Source organism: Elaeis guineensis, chromosome 8 (assembly GCF_000442705.2).
Source record: "Elaeis guineensis isolate ETL-2024a chromosome 8, EG11, whole genome shotgun sequence".
Classification (NCBI taxonomy): domain Eukaryota; kingdom Viridiplantae; phylum Streptophyta; class Magnoliopsida; order Arecales; family Arecaceae; genus Elaeis; species Elaeis guineensis.
Window position 1 is genome coordinate 27,884,467 of NC_026000.2, and position 24,440 is coordinate 27,908,906.

Here is a 24,440-nt window from a genome sequence, read left to right on the forward strand (position 1 = left end):
TAAAAATAATCAAATATGTGGATCAGTCAAAAAAAGCTCGCCTCCACGGGGCATGCAAGCTTCACTATGAGAAAAAGAAAAAAATTACAAGAGAAAATTACATCCTCAACCCTCGTACATCCAATCTCTCCCTCATAAGAAGCTCTCCCTCACAAAAGCTCCCTCTCTAAGAAGACCCTTCTGAACCCCTGAAGCGACCACTGTCCGCTGCCTGACAGTCTGCCTAAAGACCTTGCTTCTGCTCTCTGTTGGCACCTTGCCTTTATTGTTGCTTTGGATCCTCTGTCGAACAACCAACCACTGTTCATATCTCTGTTCTGTGAGTAGAGGCTTTAAAGCCTTGAATTCGAACGGAAATAGGAGTCATGGACTCCTCGTAGTACCCAAATAAGTCCCTGAACCATTAGATCAAGACCGACAACGCTCCAAGCCGTCCGATCGTGCAATAGTCCATAAAAACCCCCATAGACCACGAGAAACTAGAGGGAAATGCTAGCCGGTCCACCGTGGACCATGAAAACTAAAGGAAAATGCCCTCTCAGTCCATACGGGTCTTCGTGGACTGTCGGTCCACACACTGCATGTAGACCACGTGGAAAAAACTCGTGTGGGCCGTGCAGCGCACGCCAGCTTGGGTCTGGGTCGCGCCCGCACGTCCGTGCGCTGGGCCACGTGCTCATGGCCAAGATGCGCACTACCGCACCAACGCAGCCTCCGTTGCTTCAATTTTCGTGCCATCTTCTATCGAGCATATCTCCTTCATCCGTACTCCGTTGGGATGATCTTGGGCTCGTTGGACTCCATTCGTCATCATGAACCTCGTTGGGGACTTAGTGTGGATCGAATTTCGAGACATCAAATCCTAACAAAGTCCAATAATATATTTTTTTTTGGTAGCATTAAGCATGCATTGAACAATGAATTTGAAAAATTTCATCAAACAAATATTTTAAAATCATAATTAGTTGATGTTGATTTGTGTCATTTAAAATAATATATTATGATTTTAATGAATATTTATACCCAATTTTTTTTTTAAGATTTTATTTTTTAAATCCTTTTAAAAATTATTCATATAAATTATGAATTTACTTCATTAATCATTCTTTACGTTCGTAAATGATGTCTAATAGACCTAAAGTGTCAAAAGTCATATATTAATTTCATGCAAGTGGACACCATCTAGTGGACCCCACCTAATGATACCCCACCTAATGATTATGTGGAGGGAATTGTTTAGACTTGAGAATTACACACACACATACACACCAACGCATCAGGTATTCAGGTGCCACGTAAATGTTAAAATCATAAGTTACTTTTTTTTTTTTTTTTTGGGGGGGTGGGGGGGGGTGGGTATTGCAGTATTCTAAGCCATTTTCATGCATCAACAAATGATTCATGTTTCTATCTTAATTAAGACTTGAATCTCGGCTAATAAGAGGAGGGCTAGCTGTGGTTGAAGTCCATAATTAAGCTTCAAATTTTATCCAAGCTTGGTTTGTTTAATTGATGGAAAGAATTTGAAAATGTAATTTTACGAGTCAAGTTTGAGTAATTTGGTTCATCTCTAGAGTTTTAAGGAAAACAAGAAAAAAAGTTGCTTTTGACGATATATTGCTGTTAGTATTTGCTGGAACAATGTGATCTGAGTTGTTCAATGCATACATATATTTCTTCGGATTTATAAGGTACATTTACATTTACAAGTAAGCCTCTCAAAACCCTCTATACTGAAATTGCAAATAACATCTACATTTTTCTAACATGAATAGATACACATCATATATAGTTGAAAAATAATAGTTACGTGGTCCAATTAGATGAGACGGTCCATTTTTTCTATTTTGCATGTGATATACAAAAAATTACTCATGAAGTGATTTCGTTGGTTAATTTTTTTTTTGATCTGCTCAAGATTTAAAAATCTGCCCCATTGGGTTGGGGTAGACCAGGTATATCCATGAGATGGGATCGTATTACCATTTTATTATTAAGGCGATCATGATATGAATTCTACCAATCTTTTGGTCTTTTTTTATGCAGTGTAAAAGAAAAGAGGGGGGGGGGGGGTTTCCTTTCTGTCAATTGGCCCACGAGAGGTTGTTGTTGAAAGGATGTCCCAAGTGCTCCAGTCTTTTGATAAATTACTTGGAATTGCGTGCCTTTTTGTTTGCTTATTAATTTATGTTTGCTGTTTTATGGTTTCGAGGCAAAGTAATATTTGATTTTGTGTTAACTTATAGCTGGATGTAATGCGTAGGTTCCCTGAGTGCTTTTCATGGTTATGCCCAGGAACATGATAAAAAGTCATGGAAATGGAGTAAATTTTTGTTACAACGTAATACCACGTCACTATTATAACAAATTAATTAATAATCAAAATAGATAAAATATAAAGAGATAATATAAAATATTATTTATAAAAATCAATGAAATATATGATAATCGATAAAATATAAAAATTTATATTAATTTATTATATATTTGACATGATATTATCGTTGCAACGGATATTTTTTCATGAAAGTATGGGTCCTTAAACAAATCTATGGCACTGTAGGTGTTGCTGTGCTTACAGTGTTTGAATCTTTTTAGTGTAATATACAATCTTTGTTCATCACTTCGCAACTTTGCTTTTATTATAACCATCCTTCTATGAAAATGGAAGGAACCAAAACATGAAAAGGTTTTAGTTAGTCATATGAATACTGAAAGGTGTCCAGTGTGCCCTAGCGGGTTAGGAGCAGGTTTGATCACGTCTCTGGTATCACGTCGAGTTAATGTGTCTTAGTTTTCATGTGGTTGGCGTAGTTCTTTCCTCCCACTGATGTTTCAATTTTGTTTTTTTTTTTTTTGGGTTGTTGAGGTGGGCGGAATTGACAAAAGGAGAAAAAAACAAAAGAAAAAAAGAGAAAAGATTCAAATCAAACAAGAAGAATTCAGCTCGTCTCTTCGATGTGGTATGATTTTTCCCCATAGTGTATTGAATGGGGGAAAAAACATGGAATTGCTAGGTTCACATTACACATGGCATTGTTAATGAGTATAAATGAAATAAATTCATAAATCTTGTCGAGGGCCTCATTAGGGAATGCATAGACTATCTGCTGTTCGAAGTTGGATAAAAAATTATAAGTTAATAGAAGAGAAATGAGAGGAAGTAAGATTGGGATGACCTCTGCTGGAGAAAGAAGTGAAATAGAAAGGATGGATAGTAATTTGATTTAGGGGTTGAGAAAAGTAGTTTGTATGTTTAAATCTCAATCTTTGGATTGGCTTTGATTTTCCATCCAGTTCCTTTTCCTCCTTCCAAACCGGCATAACCTAAGTGTCTTAGAAATCTTCCTCTAACCTAAGTGTCTGTATCTATGCTCGAAAAATGAACTCAATGAGGGTAGCCAAATGGTGTCTTCATTGTTTGGACTTATATTGTCATCTGTAAGTGTTCTTAGGCTTATGATAATTTCTCTTCTTTGGCCATGCAGTGCAGAAGAAGGCCAGATCTTGAGGTTGATCCATTTTGTGAACAATTTCTCCAAAAAATGAAGCGGAGAAGATGTCGTGGAATTTACCATGCTGGTTGAAGATCATATAACAATTGGTATAATCATTTTGATTTTCTATTGTAACATTTTATGAGACGAAGTAGTTTTTCATTTTGTATGTCTCGTCAATGAAGCACTTATTAAGTGGAATGACTGATATACGTTGTTTGACAACCTTACATTACAATGCTGGCTCCAATTCTCATTGCTGCTGTGTGTGGGAAAAAAAGATAGAAAATGAGGGGGAAAAAGGAATGCTTGGTGAAACCAATTGAAGCCACTGATGTCATTTAAGGGCACCCATCACATAATGGATTGTTGGGTTACGTGGCTTGGCTTTTGGGAGTTAACAGGTGTTTTTGGGTTGAAATTCTTACTTTTAAGTGATGTATATTATGGAGATTTGGGTGAGACAAGACCTATTGATTATAATAATTCACTATTTCAAAAGACATATATACTGAACTTGTTGGGTCAAGCCCATGTTATGTTGTTTGGGTTTGGATCATATAAAACTAAAAAGAGAAGAGCTAAGAAAAAAAGCAAGAAGTTACCCACCTATTAGTGATGATATATTTATTGATGTTGAGCCAAGATATGATCTTGATGATATTGTATAGCTCCTAAAGTGTCAGAGAAGAACAGTTGTGTACCCATTAATTCTAATTAGGGGAGATATTTGCCTAGACTATGTCCCGTGATTTTTCTCTCACATTGAGAGGTTTTCCATATAAAATTTTTTGGTGTTCTCATGGGTGTTTTATTTTATTGCTATATTGCCTATTTGATTGCACAAACAGAAAAAAAAGAATTTGAGCATATTTAATTATTTATGATCTTTTTTCAATAAGTAGTATCAGAGTTTAAATTGTTTAGGTATTCTTATGATCAAATGGAGGAGTCTGCCGCGTAAGTCAGTAACATCATGTTTCAATTAACGGCTACCAATTATTCAATTTAGAAGCCAAAAATGGAGGATATGCTTTTTTGCAAGGATTTGTATGATCCTGTTGAGGGTGCGAAAGCCAAGCCAAGAGACAAATCTGAAGAAGATTGGGAGTGGATGAACAGAAAAATAGTTGGGTTCACTTGGCAATGCATAGATAACAGTGTGTTTCACTATGTGGCCCAAGAGACCGATGACAAGATTTTGTGAGAGAAACTAGCCAGCTTGTATGTCAGAAAAACCCCACAGCACAAGACCTTCCTAATTAAGAGGTTGATGTATATGAGATACAAAGATGGGTCTAGCATGGTGGAGCACTTGAATGAGTTCCTAGATGTGTTGAATCAGCTAAATAACCAAGATATCACATTACCTAATGAGCTACAAGCTTGTATGCTGCTGGGTGACAGTGGCTCTCAATAATTCAGCCCCAGATGGGAAGTTGTCTATGAGTGTAGCGACAAAGAGTCTGTTTAATGAAGAAACTAGAAGAAACGAGCATGGGTTCATTTCATAGTTAGAGGCCTTGGGTTACAGAAAGGCAAGAGAATGACAGAAGAGGAAGAAGTAAAATCAAAAACTCCCAAAATTCTGACAACTGGAGCAAGTCAAGAAGTAGATTAAATACAAGAAAAGAGGTAAAATGCTACTATTGTAACAAGCCCAGGCATATCAAGAAATGTTGCAGAAAGTTCAAAAGAGAACAAGCCAAGAAAAAGGATGAAGATAAGAAAGAAGAGACAGATATAGTGGCAGTTGCAATTGATGGTGATGTTCTTATTGCTTGTGATGATGAGGGTGTGAATATGATCGGCCAGGATACTACTTGGGTTGTTGATTCGGACGCTGGCCTCTTATCATGTTACATCTAGGAGGGATCTTTTCACATCTTACACCAACAATAATTATGGCATCTGTAAGATGGAAAACACAGCGGTGTTTAAGATAGTTGGCATAGGAGATATTTGTTTGGAGTTTGATATTGGTTGCTATTGCTCGATATGGAGCCTAAGAGGAGGGATGAATTGGACCTTTTAAAATTTTTATGATTAGTGCTCACAAGCAATGTGCTATACTTATAGAGTGAGATGAATTGATTATCAAAGAAAACAAAATCGACTATAATTAACTAATAAACAAGTATAGAGCACAAAGAAGAAAAGAAAATATGTAAGCACCATAAACATAAGAGATTTATAGTGGTTCGGTGCTAACCTTGCACCTACATTTACTCCCCAAGTCCCAACTTGAAAATTCAATTCACTAAAAAGATTTTCAAATACAACACGTCGGATAACACCGATCCTAACTATTCAAACAAGAATACTTATTTTTCGGATACAAGCCAACCCACAAACTCTTCGATTTCAGGTTCGGATCAATTTATCCAAGTTTTAAAACTCTCCAAAACTCAAAACTCAATGTACAATAGCAAAAGAAGAGTGTACAGAAATTTTAGCACAAACAGCTCCTTAAATGAGTACAATAAAAATAATAAAAATACAGTACTCAAGGAGTAAAAGCTTTTGTTGGATACCCTTAAATGATTGAGACATTTGAATACAGCTGGAGAGTGGTTAGTGAGCTAATTGAATGCTTTTTTCCTCTCTTTTTAGGATTTTCTTTCTCTTTCATGGATTTGAGCTTAAATGCTTGTTTCTTATTTGATTTTTCACATCTAGAGAGCATTTGTAGTCTTCATTTGATCTTGAGAGTGTCTTAGAGTCGGTTAAGAGCTATTGGAGTATGTTTAATGTGCATTAAATGTATCAAAAATGGACTAAAAACTAGCCGTTACGAGTGTTCGCCCAGAATGAATCGATCCATGGGATGCCTCACTGAGAATGGATAGACCCATGAGTCACCTTATTTGGCCAGACAAGAAAGCAAGCTCTTTGTTTTGGTCTCAGGGTCTCAGGGATCGATCCATGGATCGTCTCACTGTGTGTCACAAGCCAAAACAGGTGCATGTCAGTTATCCAATACAAAGGGATGACCCAGTTAGGTCACCCCATTTTGTTCCAATCCAGTTTTTCATACATTTAAAGTTTGAAACTTAGCAAAATACTACTAAACACTCTTAAATAGATTTGAATGAATTTGACATTTTCAAAAGGCTTCAAAAATATCTCCAACTTGCAAAATCTTCAACTTTAACCCCCTTGAAGGAGCTTTTCAAACTCAATAATTTGGACTACCTGAAACAACACCAAAGAATCTTTCAAGGATAAGAAACTCATTAGTAGCCTCCTCAAATAGTTTATGACCATCAAAATCAATTCTTGGGATAATAATCTCTCTTTTTTTGATGATGACAAAATATTTGAGTGTTCACAAAGAGAGATCAATAAAGCTCAAAAGGTTCAATTTTTTTTAAAGCACTTGTAAGTTAAGAGAATATGTCAAAGGTTAAACACAAGTTATAGAAGATCATGAGTTTTACATTATCAGCAAGTTGTGATGTTTTAAATCATACGTTCTCATTTTTGCTGAAAATTGCTTGTAAAATATCAAAATTTTGTCAAAAATTATTTCTAACAGTAAAATTCTTCTCCTTTCTTATATGAAAAGATAAATAACTATTTTGAAAAATTCTCCTCCTTTCTTAAAAAATAGTCATTCTGTAAAATCTCCCTCTTTCTCTCTTTCTTAAAAAATTCTCCCCCTTTCTTAAAAAATAGCTATTCCGTAAAAACTCCCTCTTTCTCTCTTTCTTATTTTGGTATCAGAGCAAAAAATGGACTACCTTCTCCCCCTTTTTGACATTATCAAAAATGAACTAGAGAGAGTTTATAAACAGTAAAATTTTTAATGAGTGAAAGAAGTAGGTTATGAGCCACGATCCTGCAGCATGTATCAGAGTAACTTTTAATTGAATAAAAATTCATTCACAAATATCTAAGAAGTCATAGTCATGAGTTAACAACATAAAGGATGATAATAGATAACCTCATTTAAATACAACAAAGTAGGAGGTTACAAAAATCAAGTACATGATCAAGTCATTGCCATACATATTTATAAACAAAAGGTTCTTATACACTTAACAAAATACAATAACCAAGCAGTATGAGACCTAAAGTAGCTAATATAAAAATAGCAAAAAAAAAAAGATCAGAGAGACTAGGCATCAGGCTCGTGATCAGAAGGAACAAAATAAAGGAATGACTCCGAAGTAGAGTCATGACCACATCTGCCTGGACCTTGACTGGCTGATCTGGTCCAAGTAGAAGAGGTCAGGGGATGGAACGCAATAGGCTAAATAAGGGATAGGCTCAGTGGATACAGAGGGTCTGGACTGGAGCTGAATCCTAATGGTATCTAGCTGGGATAATGCAGCTCTCACTGAAACTTTGAGCCCCTCAAGATCAGATGAAATATAAACTCTCGAGCTCCTAATATCAATCCAGATCAGCTCAAGTGCCGATCTGAGTAGGCCATGAAGTCTCTCTACCTCCTGAGCAAGATCAGCTAATTGAGATGATGAACTGCTGGAGGTGTCCGCTCCAAATGTCAGAGAAGTCAAGATCAGTCTGATCTTCCTCTCTATTTTGAAAAGTCTGCCATTGAATCTGAGCATAAAGCCCTCCACACTCTCCAATCTAGAACTCAGGTTAGTCAATAATTGTACCAAAGAGGAGATATGTGGCACAATTGAGAGATCTGATGAGGAAGCAGAGAATGAGCTCAACTGAGGAGGGTGATAATGCTGCTGCTGCATCTATTGAAGGATCTGCTGCTGAAATTACTGAAACTGCTGAAGGAGCTGCTCCTGAAACTACTGCTGTTGGATGGAAAGGATACCTACTACCCATTCAGCTAGCACTTTTATCTCATCCTCCCCCAATCGATGAAGATGGCACGGCACGGCTCGCAGACGGAGGTGCACTAACTGAAGGTCCTGTCTCAGGCTCCGATACAAAATGAACGTCAGGGCTCGGTCTAGGCTCAGGTGGTGATGAGGGACCCTCCCCCTCAGTACGCTCCTCCATTGTAGCACCACGACTCTTGGTCCAACGACCATCCACTCTAGTGAAACCCATACATCGAAGGGAGTGGTCGTTGTAGGTGTCACTATTCAGCAATCTGCATACAACCTCCTCAAAACTCACACCAGACTACCTAAAAATAACTATCAGTGCCATTCCATAAGGTGAGAGAGTCTTGGATCTATTCAAAGCCTCCCTCATGGCATCAATCATCAGGAATGGAAGATTCAGTGGAGACTCAGAAACTACATGATGCATCAGACAAATGTTCTGATCAGTCATCAGGTTATATCTTCTCCCTTTGGGAAAGAAGATCCTAGAAATCATGTGGTGGAGTAATCTCATCTCCACACTTAAGTCCTTAGCCTCAATTTTCATGAACCCTTCAACATCATCTCTCCCTAGAATGGTCCCAAGCCCATCTTTTTTTCTTGGAAGCTCATCAAGATAACTTCCTTCATAGGATATTTGAAGTAGTCTACCCAACCTAGGAGCATTTAAGATAATTTCAATATCCTTTACTACTGATCTTAGAATTTCATCAGTAGATACTAGGTTTGAATAAAATTTCTTAACCAGGTCCATATACATAGGCTCAGACGGACTACAGAAGAATCTCCATCCTTGTTTGATTAACTTTTCACCAATTGAAAAATCATCTCTTCTCAAAAACTAAAAATCTACATTCCTTCCCAAGGAAACTTTTCTTGTAGAGAGAGGGATCTTACTTGGAGTCCTAGCAGGAGAGGCTTAAGCAAAAATTTGAGCCACCCTCTTTCTTCTTTCTTCAGCTTTCAATGGCCTCACAGACTTCCTTCATTGGGGTAGCCGCATCTTGGGAGCCATTGTTGCAATGAGAGCAAGGGAACCGGTCAAGAGAGTAATGAAAGGTGAAAGATTTATGGGAATGAAGAAGAGTAAGAGATTTTGAGGTATTTGAGATGAGAGTTTTAAGAGTTTGGTAAAGAGAAAGAAAAAGAGAGTTTTGATCAAAGATAGGTCGAGAAAAAGTATCTACCCAAGATTTTAAGGTAGAAATGAGAGATTTTTGGATGAATAAAGGGTTGGATTTAGGAGAGTGTGGCCGGTGGGGAGGTTGGAGTAGGATTTTGGTTTGGAACGAAGAGAGGAGGAAGAAGAATAGTGAATGAGTAGGCCCTTTTGGGTTTTAAGCAAAGAATTTTAATGGATCGTCCCACACGAAACCCATTTACTCGATTAATTGGGACGTCCCATGGGTCGTCCCATCCAGGGTAGGTTTAGGCGATGAGAAAAATAATTTAAAAATGAGAGAAAAATCTAAAGAAAAAATTTGAAAAGACTTGTATCGACTTGAGATGAACATGTAGAGTTCAGGTAAATTTTGGTATAATTTTTGATGGAGAATTTCAATAGAAAAAAATTTGAGATTATATCTGAATAACTCTGATGATTTTTAATTGACTTGAAATTGACCAATAAAAAATGCCATCCAAAATTAAGATGATGAAGTAAATAAATTTTGGATGAATTTTGAGAGAGGAATTATAATGAGAGATCAAGCAAAAGGATCTAAGATGCCTAATTTCCTTCTAATTGTACAAAATATATCTCCATTTAAAACTTTAGTGAATATATTAGCCAATTATTTTCAGTATTTATATATTTAAGTGTTACATTATTATTTTAAATATGTTCTCTTATAAAGTGATGTCTAATTTCAATATATTTAGACCTTGAGTGTTGGATTGGGTTCTTAGTCAAACTAATGGCACTAATATTATCACATCTTATGAGAATATCTTTAAGTTCAATTCTAAAATCTATGAGCTATTTTTTAATCCATAAGATTTGAGCATAGCAATTTTTGGATATAATGTACTCAGCCTCGACTATAGACAATGCCATCGAATTTTATTTCTTGCTAAACCAAAAGATTAAGTTGACTTCTAGAAATTAGAAAGTTTCACTAGTACTTTTTTTATCTAATCTACACCTAGCAAAATCAACATCTGATTAACCTATTAAATCAATAGAAGATTGCTTAGAAAATCAAAGTCTTAGGTTTTGTATTCTTTTTAGGTATTTGAAAATTTTTTTAACGGTATTTAAATGAGATTTCTTAGGATTTGACTGAAATCTAGCACACATATATAAACTAAACATTATATCAGATTTACTGATAGTAAGATATAACAAAGAGCCTATCATGCCTCTATAAAATTTTGAATCAACAGATTTACCATGATCATCCTTATCTAATTTACAGAAAGGAATTATAGGAGTACTTACACTCTTGGAGCTCTCCATCCTAAATTTCTTTAATAATTCTCTTGTGTACTTGCTTTGGATGATGAAGATCTCTTTTTTCATTTGCTTGAACTGAAGACTGAGGAAGAAAGTGAGTTCTTCCATCATGCTCATCTTGAACTCCCCCTGCATAAGCTTGACAAATTCTAAACACAAAGCTTCATTAGTAGACCTAAATATAATATCACCAATATATATTTGTATAACTAGTATTTATTTATCTTTTCTTTTTATAAAAAGAGTTGTATCTATTTTTTCTCTTAAAAAATTATTTTTTAATAAAAACTTACTTAATCTTTCATATCAAGCCTTAAGTCTTGTTTTAAACCATACAAGAATTTGTTTAATTTAAATACATGGTTTGGATATTTATGATTTTCAAAGCTTGGGGGTTGCTCTACATATACCTCTTCAGTAATATAATTATTTAAAAAAATATTTTTAATATTCATTTGAAATAATTTAAAATTTATGAAACATGCATAAGCAAGCAGCATTCTTATAGCTTCTAATCTAGCAACATGTGTAAATATTTTATCAAAATTAATTCTTTCCTATTGGTTATATCTTTTAGCTACTAATCTTGCCTTATTTCTAATTACATTACCATCTTCATTTAATTTATTCCTATATACCCATTTTATTTCAAATATTGGATAGTTTTTAGGTCTAGTAACAAGAGTCCATACATTATTTCTTTCAAACTAGTTTAACTCTTCTTATATAGTATTTATCCAGTTATGATCTTGTTCAGCTTCTTCTATTGTCTTAGGTTCTAAGTGAGAAACAAAAGCTACATAATTACATACATCTCTAAGAGAAGATCGAGTTCTTACCTCTTGTGCCGGATCACCAATGATTAATTTTTTGGGGTGATTATGGACATACCTCCATTTCTTTAAGAGATCACTTGTACCTTAAGATTGCTCTTGAATATTTTGATCATTGATGCTCTCATCCTTATGCTTTTCCTCTAGTTGATCTTTATTTTGCTCATTTGAGTTATTGATGGTGAGCTCTTTTATTCCTTCTTCTAAGATACCTGCATCATCAGCACCCTCTTTCTTTCTTGATGGAAGATCATTAATCTTATCAAAAACTACATGGATTGACTCTTTCATTACTAGAGTTCTTTTATTGAAAACTTTAAAAGCTTTACTAGAAGTGGAATAGCCAAGGAAGATAGTTTCATCAGATTTAGCATCAAACTTTTCTAAGCTATCTTTACCATTATTTAAAACAAAACAACGGCAACCAAAAATATGAAAGTACCCTATGTTAGATTTTCTGTCTTTCCATAGTTCATAAGGTATTTTCTTTAAAATTAATCTTATTAAAGCACGATTTAAGATGTAACATACTGTGTTGATAGCTTCTACCCAAAAGTATTTTGGGAGATGGCTCTCACATAGCATAGTATGAGCTATTTCTTCAAGAGTTCTATTTTTTTTTTACTACATTTTGTTAGGGTGTTCTAGGTGCAGAAAAATTATGATCTATCTTTTTTCATCATAAAATTTTTTAAAATCTTTATTTTAAATTCGATACCATGGTCATTATGAATTGAAATAATTGGTAAACCTTTTTCATTTGAGACTTTTCGTCAAAACTTAAAAAAAGCTGAAAATACTTCATCTTTAGATGCTAAAAACAAGACCCAAGTAAAATATGAGAAATCATCGATAATCATAAAATCATAGCTTTTACCTCCTAGTCTAGTTGTCCTTACAGGACTAAACAAATCCATATGTAAAAGTTTTAAAGGTTTATAAGTTGAAATAATATTTTTAGATTTAAAAGAAACTCTTGTTTGCTTACTCAATTGGCATGCATCACAGATTTTATCTTTTTCAAAATTTATCTTTGACAAACCAAAAATTAATTTTTTTTTAATAATTTTAGATAATGTGTGCATATTAATATATGCAAGCCTACGGTGCCAAAGCCAACTAGTCTCATTGATTTTAGCGTTCATGGCCACAAGACATTACATATTTTGCATGGAAAGATTATCCAAATCTATCATATAAATATTGTCATGTCTATATCTAATGAATCTAGTGCTATCATCAAAAGGACTAGTTACAATACACATGGATGATTCAAAAATTACTTTATAACCTTTATCACATAATTGACTAATGCTTAAAAGATTATGCTTAAGACTATTTACAAACAAAATATTTTTAATACAAGTGGAGAGAGTGATACCAATGTTACCTATACCGATGATTTTTCCTTTATCATTATCTCTAAAGGTGACCATCCCTCTATTTTTAGCTTCCAACATGATAAATTGAGACTCATCATCAGTCATGTATCTTGAGCACCCGCTATCAAGATATCACTTTCACTTTGTTACTTAGGATGTAAGACACACCTCATTTTCATATGCCATAAGGCACAGGTTGGTTTCTTCATGAGATTTTTTATCTGAGGTGCAGTCATCACTGTCGCTCCACATAGCCATCATTATCTTTTTCTTCTTGAACTTCTTCTGACCTTTCTTGAGTTGGAGACAGTCCGATCTAAAGTGACCCGACTTCTTGCACTCATAACAAATGACGGATTGTTCTTTTTCTTTACTCGGCTCCGCCTTAATTGGTGATCTTTTTTTATTCCTTTGTCTTCTTTTTCTCATGAAACATCTCAATTTTCTTATGATTAATGTCAAGTCCTCATATCTTCACTGTTTTTTGATTTTTCTGAATCTTCTTCTTCTTGAGCTGTTGATTTAAGAGCAATTATCTTCTTTCTTTTGATCTCTTCTTCAGAATATTGCTTCATGATCAACTCATGGATCATGAGAGATCCAAGCAGCTCCTCCAAAGGTAGGATATTTAAGTCTTTGACTTCTTGAATTGTCGTGACCTTTGCCTCCCACGATCTTGGTAGAGATCTAAGCACTTTTCTTATAAGATCATTGTTAGAATAACACTTTTCAAGACTTTTTAGATCATTTATGATATCAGTGAAATGAGTAAATATTTATGTTATAGACTCATCAGGTTTTATTTTAAATAATTCATAGTTGTGCACAAGCATGTTGATTTTTGACTCTTTTACTTGGTTTGTGCCCTCATGAGTAACTTCTAACCTATCTCAAATTTTTTTGACTAAATTATAAGTAAAAATATGATTAAATTTATTTACATCTAAGGCATAATATAAGATATTCAAGATTTTAGTATTGAGTTGAGCTATTTTCTTGTCAAATTCATCCCATTCACCTTCTGACTTAAGGAGGGACATACCATCAATCAACTTAATAGGTATGTGAGGTCCATTTACTATAATACTCTATGTATTATGTCAAATATTTGGATAAAAATTCTTATCTGAGCTTTTCAATAGGTGTAGTTAGACCCATTGAAAAGTAAAGATCGGTATGTAGATTGTCCCTCGACTAGAGATGTACCAAATTGAGCTGTCATAGATCTTTGGCTCTTGATGGTTAAATCATGCAAGGGCTAGAGCATCGAGCTCTGATACTACTTATTGCTTAAATATGGAGCTCAAGAGGGAGGGTGAATTGGGCCTTTTAAAATTTTTGTGATTAGTACTCACAAGCAATGTGCTATACTTGTAGAGTGAGATGAATTAATTATCAAAAAAAAAAATTAACTATAATTAACTAATAAACAAGTATAGAGCACAAAGAAGAAAAGAAAATATGCAAGCACTACAAACACAAGAGATTTATAGTGGTTTGGTGCTAACCTTGCACCTACATCCACTTCCTAAGTCCCAACTTGAAAATTCAATCCATTAAAAAATTTTTTAAATACAACACGTCGGATAACACCGATCCTTACTATTCAAGCAAGAATACTTATTTCTCGGATACAAGCCAACTGACAAACTCTTCAAATTTTGAAACACTTATTTCAGGTTCGGATCAATCTATCCAAGTTTTGAAACTCTCCAAAACTCAAAACTCAATGTACAATAGCAAAAGAAGAGTGTACAGAAATTTCAGCACAAACAGCTCCTTAAATGAGCATAATAAAAATAATAAAAGTATAATACTCAAAGAGTAGAAGCTTTTGTTAGATATTCTCAAATGATTGAGATACTTGAATGCAGCTAGAGAGTAGTTGATGAGCTGATTGAATGCTTCTTTCCTCTCTTTTTAGGGTTTTCTTTCTCTTTCACGGATTTGAGCTTAAATGCTTATTTTTTATTTGATTTTTCACCTCTAGAGAGTATTTATAGTCTTTATTTGATCTTAAGAGTGTCTTAGAGTTAGTTAAGAGCCATTGGAGTGTGTTTAATGTACATTAAATACATCAAAAATGGGCTGAAAATTAGTCGTTATGAGTGTTTATCCAGAATAGATCGACCCATGGGACACCTCACTAGGAATGGATAGACCCATGAGTCACCTCATTTGGCCAGATAAGAAAGTAAGCTCTCTATTTTGATCTCAGAGTCTCAGGGGTCGACCCATGGATCGTCCCACTGCATGCCACAAGCTAAAACAGGTACGTGCCAGCTACCTAATACAAAGGGATGACCCAGTTGGGTCGCTCCATTTTGTTCCAACCCAGATTTTCATACATTTAAAATTTAAAACTTACCAAAATACTACCAAACACTCTTAAATAGATTTGAATAAATTTGACACTTTCAAAAGGCTTCAAAAATATCTCTAACTTGCAGAATCTTCAATTTTGGCACCCTTGAAGGAGCTTTTCAAACTCAACATTTTGGACTACCTGAAACAACACCAAAAAATTTTTAAAGGATAAAAAACTCATTAGTAGTTTTCTCAAATAGTTTGTGACCATCAAAATCAATTCTTGGGACAACAGTTGCAAGTTGCTATTGAGAAATATTAGGCATATTCTTGACATGCATCTTCAATTGATTTCCTCAAATACTCTTGATGATAAAGGTTATGAAAATTATTTTGGTAAAGAAAAATGAAAGCTTACCAAAGGTTCTCGAGTGGTGGCAAGATGCAAGAAAGTAGGTCTCTATTAGACACATGCCCGAATATGCAAAAGAGAGGTGAACACAGTTAATAATTCTTCTACTGAGCTTTGGCATAGGAGGCTTGGTCACTTGAGTGAGAAGGGGCTTGACATTCTCACCAGAAAGAAGCTTCTGCCAATGTTAGGTACACCCCTTAAAACTTGCACTCATTGTTTAGCTGGCAAATAACAAACAGTTGCATTTCATTGGTCACGTCCTTCAAGAAGAGCACATAGTTTTGACTTGGTTCATATTGATGTTTGCTCCATGATTGATGGAACACTTGATGGTGTATTATATTTTATGACTTTTACAGATAATCATTTTAGAAAAGTGTGGACTTTTATTTTGAAATTCAAAGACCAAGTGCTAATGTGTTTAAGCATTTTCATGCTAGTGTTGAGAGAGAAACATGTAAAAAACTGAAGTGCATTTAAGCAGATAATGGTAGTAAATACAGAGGTCCTTTTAAACAGTATTACAAGGATCATGGTATCAGGCTAGAAAAGACAGTTTTAAAGATAGCATAGCAAAATAGTGTGGTAGAAAGGATGAACAGAACCATCTCAGAAAGGATTAGGTGTATGCTATCACACTCAAAGCTACCTAAGTCCTTTTGGGATGAGGCTATGAGAACAGCAGTGGACTTGATCAACCTTTCTCCTTCAGTTCCTCTTGATAGAGATGTGCCAGAAAAAGGGTGGACAGGAAAAAATTTATCCTACAGTCATTTGAGGGTTTTTGGTGGTAGGATTTTTATTTATATTTCAAAAGATGAGAGATCCAATCTTAACGCAAAAGCTAAATAATATATCTTCCAAGGTTATGCAAATGAAGAGACTGGATACAAATTGTAGGATCCGGTAAATAGGAAAGTCATCAGAAGCAGAGATGTAGTCTTTTTTGAAGACCAAATCGTTGAAGATTTTGAGAAAGCTCCACAACCAAAGTCTGCCAATAAGCATCTAGTTGATCCAATTCCTCCTATCATGATGAATGATGCAAATGAGGGAGATGCAGAAAATAATAGAAAAGATATAGTGGATGAGTCTACACAGGTTGATGATGGTGATCGTGCAAATGGTCATGATGAGCAGCTTGCTCCAGAGCCACTGCCACCACCACCTTAGATACAGCTGAGGAGATCTAGTAAAGAGAGGCAACCATCGCATAGATATTCTCCTCATAATTATATGATGTTGACTAATGGGGGAGAGCCTGAATCCTACTAATAGGCTATATCTAATGTGCAGAAAGATAAGTGGCTGAAAGCCATGCAAGAAGAGATGAAATTATCGAAGGGCAGAAGAGCACTCAAGAACAAGTGGGTGTTCTAGCTAAAAACAGAAAAGAATAACTCACAGCCAAGGTACAAGCCTTGGTTGGTTGTGAGGGGCTTTGGTCAGAAGAAAGACAGATTTTGAAGAGATTTTCTCATCTATAGTCAAGATATCTTCTATCCGGGTTGTTCTAGGTCTAGCTGTTAGTTTGAATTTAGAGATCAAATTGCTTGATGTGAAGACTACTTTCCTTTATGATGACTTGGAGAAAGAAATTTATATAAAACAATCAGAGGGTTTTCAGGTTAAAGGCAAGGAAAATCCAGTTTGGAGGCTGAAAAAGAGTTTGTATGGACTCAAGCAAGTACCAAGGTAGTGGTACAAAAAGTTTGATTCTTTTATGGTGGACTATGGATACAATAAGGCCACTTCTGATCATTGTATATTTGTGAAAAGATTTTCTCACAATGATTTTATTATTCTCTTGTTATATGTTGATGATAAATTAGTTGTAGGCCATGACACAAAGAAAATTTAGAGTTTAAAAGAAGAGTTGAGCAAATCCTTTGCAATAAAGGATTTGGAACTGGTTAAACAAATTCTTGACATGAGAATCACTTATAATAGAAAAAATGAGAAACTTTGGCTATCTCAAGAGAGATATGTTGAAAAGGTATTAGAGAGATTTAACATGAGTGAATCAAAATCTGTTGTTGCTCCACTTACAGGTCATTTCAAGTTGAGTGTAAAACAATGTCCTACAAGTGATGCGGAAAAAAAAAAGATGAGAAAGGTTTCTTATGCTTCAACCATGGGTAGTTTGATATATCCCATGATATGCACAAGGTCGGATATTGCTCATATAGTTAGTATTATGAGTTGGTTTCTCTCCAATTTTGGTAAAGAGCATTGAGCTATAACTAAGTAGATTCTTAGGTATCTCAGAGGCACTTCTAAATGTGCATTGTATTTTAGGGTACTTGATGACTTTTTTAGGGTGGCTATGTCTCAACAATCTAGGTTACAGAAATGTATAGCCTATCAACCATGGAGGCTGAGTTTATTGCTACAATAGAAGCTTGTAAGGAGCTCTTGTGGATGAAGAATTTTCTATAGGATTTGGGTGTAAAATAAGAGAAGTTTGTTTTCTATTATGATAATCAGAGTGCCATCTATCTTGGTAAGAACCCCACCTTTCACTCAAGGTTGAAATATATTGATGTAAGATATTATTGGATACGGGATACTCTTGAGATGAAGTTGTTGCAACTTGAGAAAATCTATACCGATGATAATAGCTCAGATATGATGACCACCAAGGTGTTACCTTCAAAGAAACTTCTAACTTGTAGAGGAATGGCGGGTATGGAGGTTCTCCCCACATGGGCTTAAGGGGGAAAATTGTTGGGTCAAGCCCATGTTATGTTAGTTGGGCTTGGACCATGTAAATAACAAAAGCAAAAAAAGAAAAAAAAAAAGAGAAGAGCTAAAAAAAAACCAAAAAAAATAGAGTGTTAAAGTGGACTTGTGCATGTATGCAAGGTGTAAGAGGTGTGGCATTGAAAGACACAAGAAAAGAAAAAGACGAAAGAGTGGCCGGCGGTGTGACCAAAAATGAGGGAGAGTTTTGCAAGGTGAATTGGATGATGATTTCAACCTCGATCATGTTGCAACTTCAAAGTGTTCCTCTCCTTGTGGCCTACAATCATACTAGTATCGATCTCTCATATGGCTTGATTATTTCCACCCACTTTGTCCTTATATTTTATAGTTACCTACCTATTGGTGATGATATATTTGTTGATGTTGAACCAAGATATGATCTTGATGATATTATGTAACCTCTAGAGTGCGAGAGAAGAATAGTTGTGTATCCATTAATTTTGATTAGTCAAGATATTTGCCTGGACTAGGTCCCATGATTTTTTCTCTCATATTGAAAGGTTTTTCATATAAAAACTTTTGATGTTTTTGTGGGTGTTTTGTTTTATTGCTATATTGCCTATTTGATTGCACAAAGAGAGAAAGAAATCTGCGTATATTTAATTGTTGTAATCTTTTGCCAATAAAACTCTACCTCCTAACATGAAACATTCATTGAAGGAAAAGACACAAGCAAATAAAAACATCCAAACAATAGGTCATTCGCCTCCACTAAACCTAAACTCATCCTTATCATATTTGACTACATATCCTATCTATACCCCTACATAGTTACATGGATGTACCTTCACAAAATATCAATCAATAAATTTCTATTTCATTAACTTTTGAGGTAAAACCAATAAAGGAGAAAAAGCCTAAAATAAAGAGGACCAAATGAAAATACAAATACATATATTGAGACCCAAAAGATTAGGCCCAAGATCCAGCTAAAAATTAACCTCAACTCTAAAAAAAAAAATAGAAACCTTTGAATAGTTGCCGCATGTGTAGTCACGCATCACCATAAAGGGGCTTGATAGCTATGTCTTGCCGAAAAAATGATACAAGCATCAAAGCTCAATCGAGAAAATACAAAGAACTTGCTTGGGCTTAGAAGCAACATGCCCAAAATGGTTAGCTCAATTTATTAGTAGTTCTTTCACCTCAACCTTATATTCATTTCTATACTCATATATTCTTCTGATATGAGATGTGGGATATTGCATAAAAACTTCCTCCAAGATAGCTTGTGATCTTACTTGCCACCAGCATTGCCTTTACGGCAAGTTCAAGACTTACACCTGTCAACAAAAAAATGAGCCACATTTCACTTCTTAGTCTTTCCTAAACCACCACAATCTTAAACACCTCTCCTTTTTTTGGGTTAAAAAAGGGGTATAAAATCCAAGATTACATGAAACAAAATCGGGGCATAGAAACTCCTGCTACATCATCTATCAGAATAGGAATGATATCATTTGACCGATCTTGGAAATAAATGATCCCTTACTCTTGGTGAAAGCTCTGTTGGTAAGCCAATCAACACATCGATTGGCTTCATGACATACATGTAAGATATTGACATTCCATTTTCTTACCAGCAACTCTTTTATACATCCAATCAATGGCCTATTTGGATTGTCCATTTCAACATTCATTTTGAGCATATCCAATCCACTTTGTGACCATATCAAACACCTCCCTTTGTTTTATAGCTATCCCTTCCATGGTGAAGTTGGACAAAGGTCAAAGGAAGAAACGGATGATGTTGTGGTAAGAAGAAGTGAGAGAGAGAGAGAGAGGGATTATTTTCCATGAAAAAGGAAGTAAAACTCCATAGTTTATTTCATAAAATATCATTTTATACTTTATTTTATTTCATGGTTATAGAGAGCACCTCATTTATTTGTAATTTTTGAGTTCTTATAACTATGAAACAAGTAAAATGAATTGCCTACAAGTTTTAAAGGCTCAATAATTAAGTTAGATTTCAATAATGATTTTGAATTATTGCTATCGGGCTAAAAATCTGAGACTAGGATAGGTCAGACAAAGTCAAGCTAGAGGTTGGTAGCAGTCCGATCTGAGATGCTTTCGAGAAAATTTATAAAATAAGTCAAAAAATCAAATGGGATTCTTAGATTCTTAACCCTTCGATGCTTAAGTCAGTTCGAGTCTCGAGAATAGGAGGTGAAAAAGAGTAGTAGGGCACAAGGAGAGAATTTGGATGGAACTAGAGAAGTTGGATTAGGTAAAAATTAGAGTCCTTATTCAAGAACTTGCAAAGTTCATACCAGTATAGTCTCACTCTAATTTTTTGGAGTTAGAACTTATCATTGGAGAATTCCTGGGCCTCTATTTATAGAGGGATTGATGAGGCCATTACAAAGTTTGTTAGGTCACTAAAGAAGTTTGTTAGACAATTATAGCTAGCTGTAAGTGAGCTAGAGTATACCTATACGTATTAGCTGGAGATGAGATCATACTTAGTTATATCTGCTAGCTGTATATGAGCTCATAGGCAGCCGTATATGAGATCGTGGCTAGCTGTGGCTTAGCTGTAGAGATCATAAATAAACTCCATAAGATGACTTCTATAGATAACATAGAAGTTGACATCGATTACAAATTGATGTGAGCTATATGAGATCGATCATCGGCTTACTTGAAGCTGATATTACAGATATAGGTATTATCGATGTACCTTCCTTCAGGTCAGTAAACTTCTGATCTTATTGCTTCTTAACAAGCTTAATTCACTGCAACTCTATACTTTGAGATCGATAATTTGGTGATCTTATATGATGTTGCCACATGGCATGAGGTTGGTTTAGTGCACCAATACTTTATTCCTCACTTTCTATATCTGAAGTGATAGTTATCATATCAGATATGGAAAGTAGAAATATCTTTCAATTTTCACCATCAAAAATAAATGCACTGTACCTCAATAATTTCAAAATTTATTGCTTAGGTTGACAAATAGAGAGACATGCACTCCTTTTTGAAAATGATATGATAGATCTTCCTATCATCATTATCTAAGGTGGTTTTAGAACATCAAATAGACATCTGCCATTTGTCAGCACCTGATTAGTTAATTAGTTTGATTGTGAATCGGTCCGATGTGGCAAAATCTGATGAAGGTGTGCTGAACCATCATCTGACAAAGCCGTTAGATTAGTATCAAATGTCACAAATCAAAAATAGGATTAGTTCATCTGAACTATTGATTTGTCTATAAAAGGCTTTTCATTCCAGAACAATCATTCATCTTCACCATTTCCCTACGGAGGTGCTACCAGTTTTTCTCCAGAGATCTCTCGTACTTAACGATCATTGGAGATAATGAGGAGTCTACAGAGGTAGAGAAGAAGAGTTCTTTTTCATCTCTGGGAGAGTCTTATCAGATTTTTTTTAGTAGAAAACTTTTTCTTTCTATTTCGAGTCTTTTTGTTCCAATTTTTCTTTCTTTTTCTGTCCTTCAAGTTTCTTTTCCTTTCATTTTCTTTTAGAAAAAAAAATCTTTAGGAAACCATGTCCACTCAAGGTGATAAGGGGAAGGAGGTTGTAGGTGACCCAAGGATTCAGTTGACAAAACCTTTGTTAGATTTTAAGATAGAAAGTCCTCCTCGAAAAAATCTTGATGTCGATCCTATAAATGAGTGGAGTCTAGAACATCATGCAGAATCTCCTGTATGCAGTCTCTTAGACTACTTTGATCTGAAAATGGAGGAATCCATTTTGATTGAGGAGAACTTGATGACTCTTTGGAAAAAATACGACATCTCTGATGAGTATGAGATGTTGGTGCCTGGTCCAGAAGGTCAGATTTCTGAACCTCCGGAAGACTGCATAGCTTTCTATGATGAAGCCCTCCGATTTGGACTTTGATTTCTATTGCATATTTTTTCTACAATATTTTTAACTTTTATAAGATCCATCCTACTCAGGTGATCTCAAATGCCATTAGGATGATCATAGTGTTCATAATAATGTGTAACTTCCAGCACATAGAGCTTAGAATTTTTCTTTTTAGGTCTTTAGTTGTTTTAAAAAGGCATCCATATGAGAAAGGTTATGTTAAGAAAAATATCTCAAGACTTGATCCACAATAAACCTAGAACGAGGTTCAGGATGACAAACAAAATCTAACGAGCTCAAGAATAGCCCAAATGAAGTCCAGATAGAGGAGATACATGTGAAGGAAACTTGACAGTAGGCTGGTACGGCCCACGGGCTAGGGTAGGCCACAACTGAGCATGGCCCAAGTGAGCACACGGGCCAGCCCAGGTGCATGTGGGGGCACGCAGGCTGGTCGCGGGTGCGGCCTAGCGAGCACGTGCAGGAGGCCCAAGGGGGCACGACATACCATGGTCTATCACACTAGAGAAGTTGGTGTGGTCCATCGGAGGCTGCATGGACCAAGCAGCCATTTTTCCATGATTTCTCACAGTCCACCATGGATCGAAGGTGTTTCCCACATGTTTCTCGTGGTCCATGATGGTCTGTTGCATGATCGAATGGTTGGAATGTATTAAGGGGTTGATCTGGTGGCGGTGATGACTGCGAATGCAATTAGAGGCATTGTGGACTTGGATTTGGACATTGAGTCCTATCAAAACTCTTGTGCAAAGCTTGAGATGAGGTCTGAGGCCTTTAAGAAGGCCCTGTGGGCAATAGTGGCTAGGTGGTGTTTTAGCAGAGACCTAGGCGCAGCAACAGTGGAGAGCACTAAGAGGTTTTAGAGGGCTATGAGAGACAGAGCTGTCTTCTTGGGTTTCTTGAGATCTTTTGTGAGGGCAGCTTCTAGTTGAAAGAGATTTGTATATAAGGATTGAGAGTATGAGGATCTCCTCTTGTACTTATTCTTTTTCATAGTGAAGCTTGCATACCCGTGGAGGCGAACCCTTTGGCTGATCCATGTATTTGATTATATTTTTATTTTATTTCTTCTTTCTTTCAGCTGTAAGGAACGGTACTGAATCCTGTCCAACAAGTGGTATCAGAGCTAGATGGTACCAACGCCAAACTGTAATGGTGTTGATTGAGATAGATGATGGAGAAGACAAGCACAATCAAAGTGGAGATCAACCGGTTTGATGGAAAGAGTAATTTCTCTTTGTGGCAAGCAAGGGTGAAAAATGTGCTCATCCAACATGGGTTGTTCAATGCCCTCTTGCATGAGAAGAAGCCAGCCACCATAGAGGAGAAGACCTTGGAGTAGCTACAGATGCAGACAGTGAGTACCATCCACCTATACCTGATGGATGAGGTGGTGATTCATGTACTTGGCGAGACTTTTCTGATGGTGCTGTGGTCGAAGCTCAAGGAGTTGTAGATGATGAAGTTCCTCACCAACACTCTCTTTCTCTAGAGACAGTTTTATCAACTATGGATGGATGAGGGACAGAGTGTGCAGGAGCATCTCAGTCATTTTTAGAAGATTCTCACTGATCTTCTCAGTGCAACGCAGGATCCGATACCACATGGTGTAGCAAAAAAATAAAATAAAATAAAATAAACAATACAAATACGTAGATCGGCCTTAAGCCTACCTCCATGGGACGTGCAAGCTTCACCATAAGAGAATAAAATAAAACAAATTCAAAAAGAACTCACTACTCAACCTTTATACAAGAGTATCTCAACAAGAAGCTTCAAAACTCTTATAAAAGCTCTTTGAAATCTCTTTTAAACTCTTTTTACACCTCTAAGACATCACCAACTCTCTAACACAATAAACGGCTAATCAATCGGAGCTATATAGGCTCCAAAATCTCAAAAATACTGTTTCAATAGGAATACAGAGTTTCAATCAATCCTAGAACCATCTGTGGCTGTCTGATCATGATCGGCTCGCACTAAAACTATCTGATCATACAAAATAGTCTCTAATCATGCTTGAATTGAGTTTCAGCCATCCGATCATGATCGGCTGTGATCTGGATCGTCGAATGGCACAAAAATGCCCTTGGACCATGTG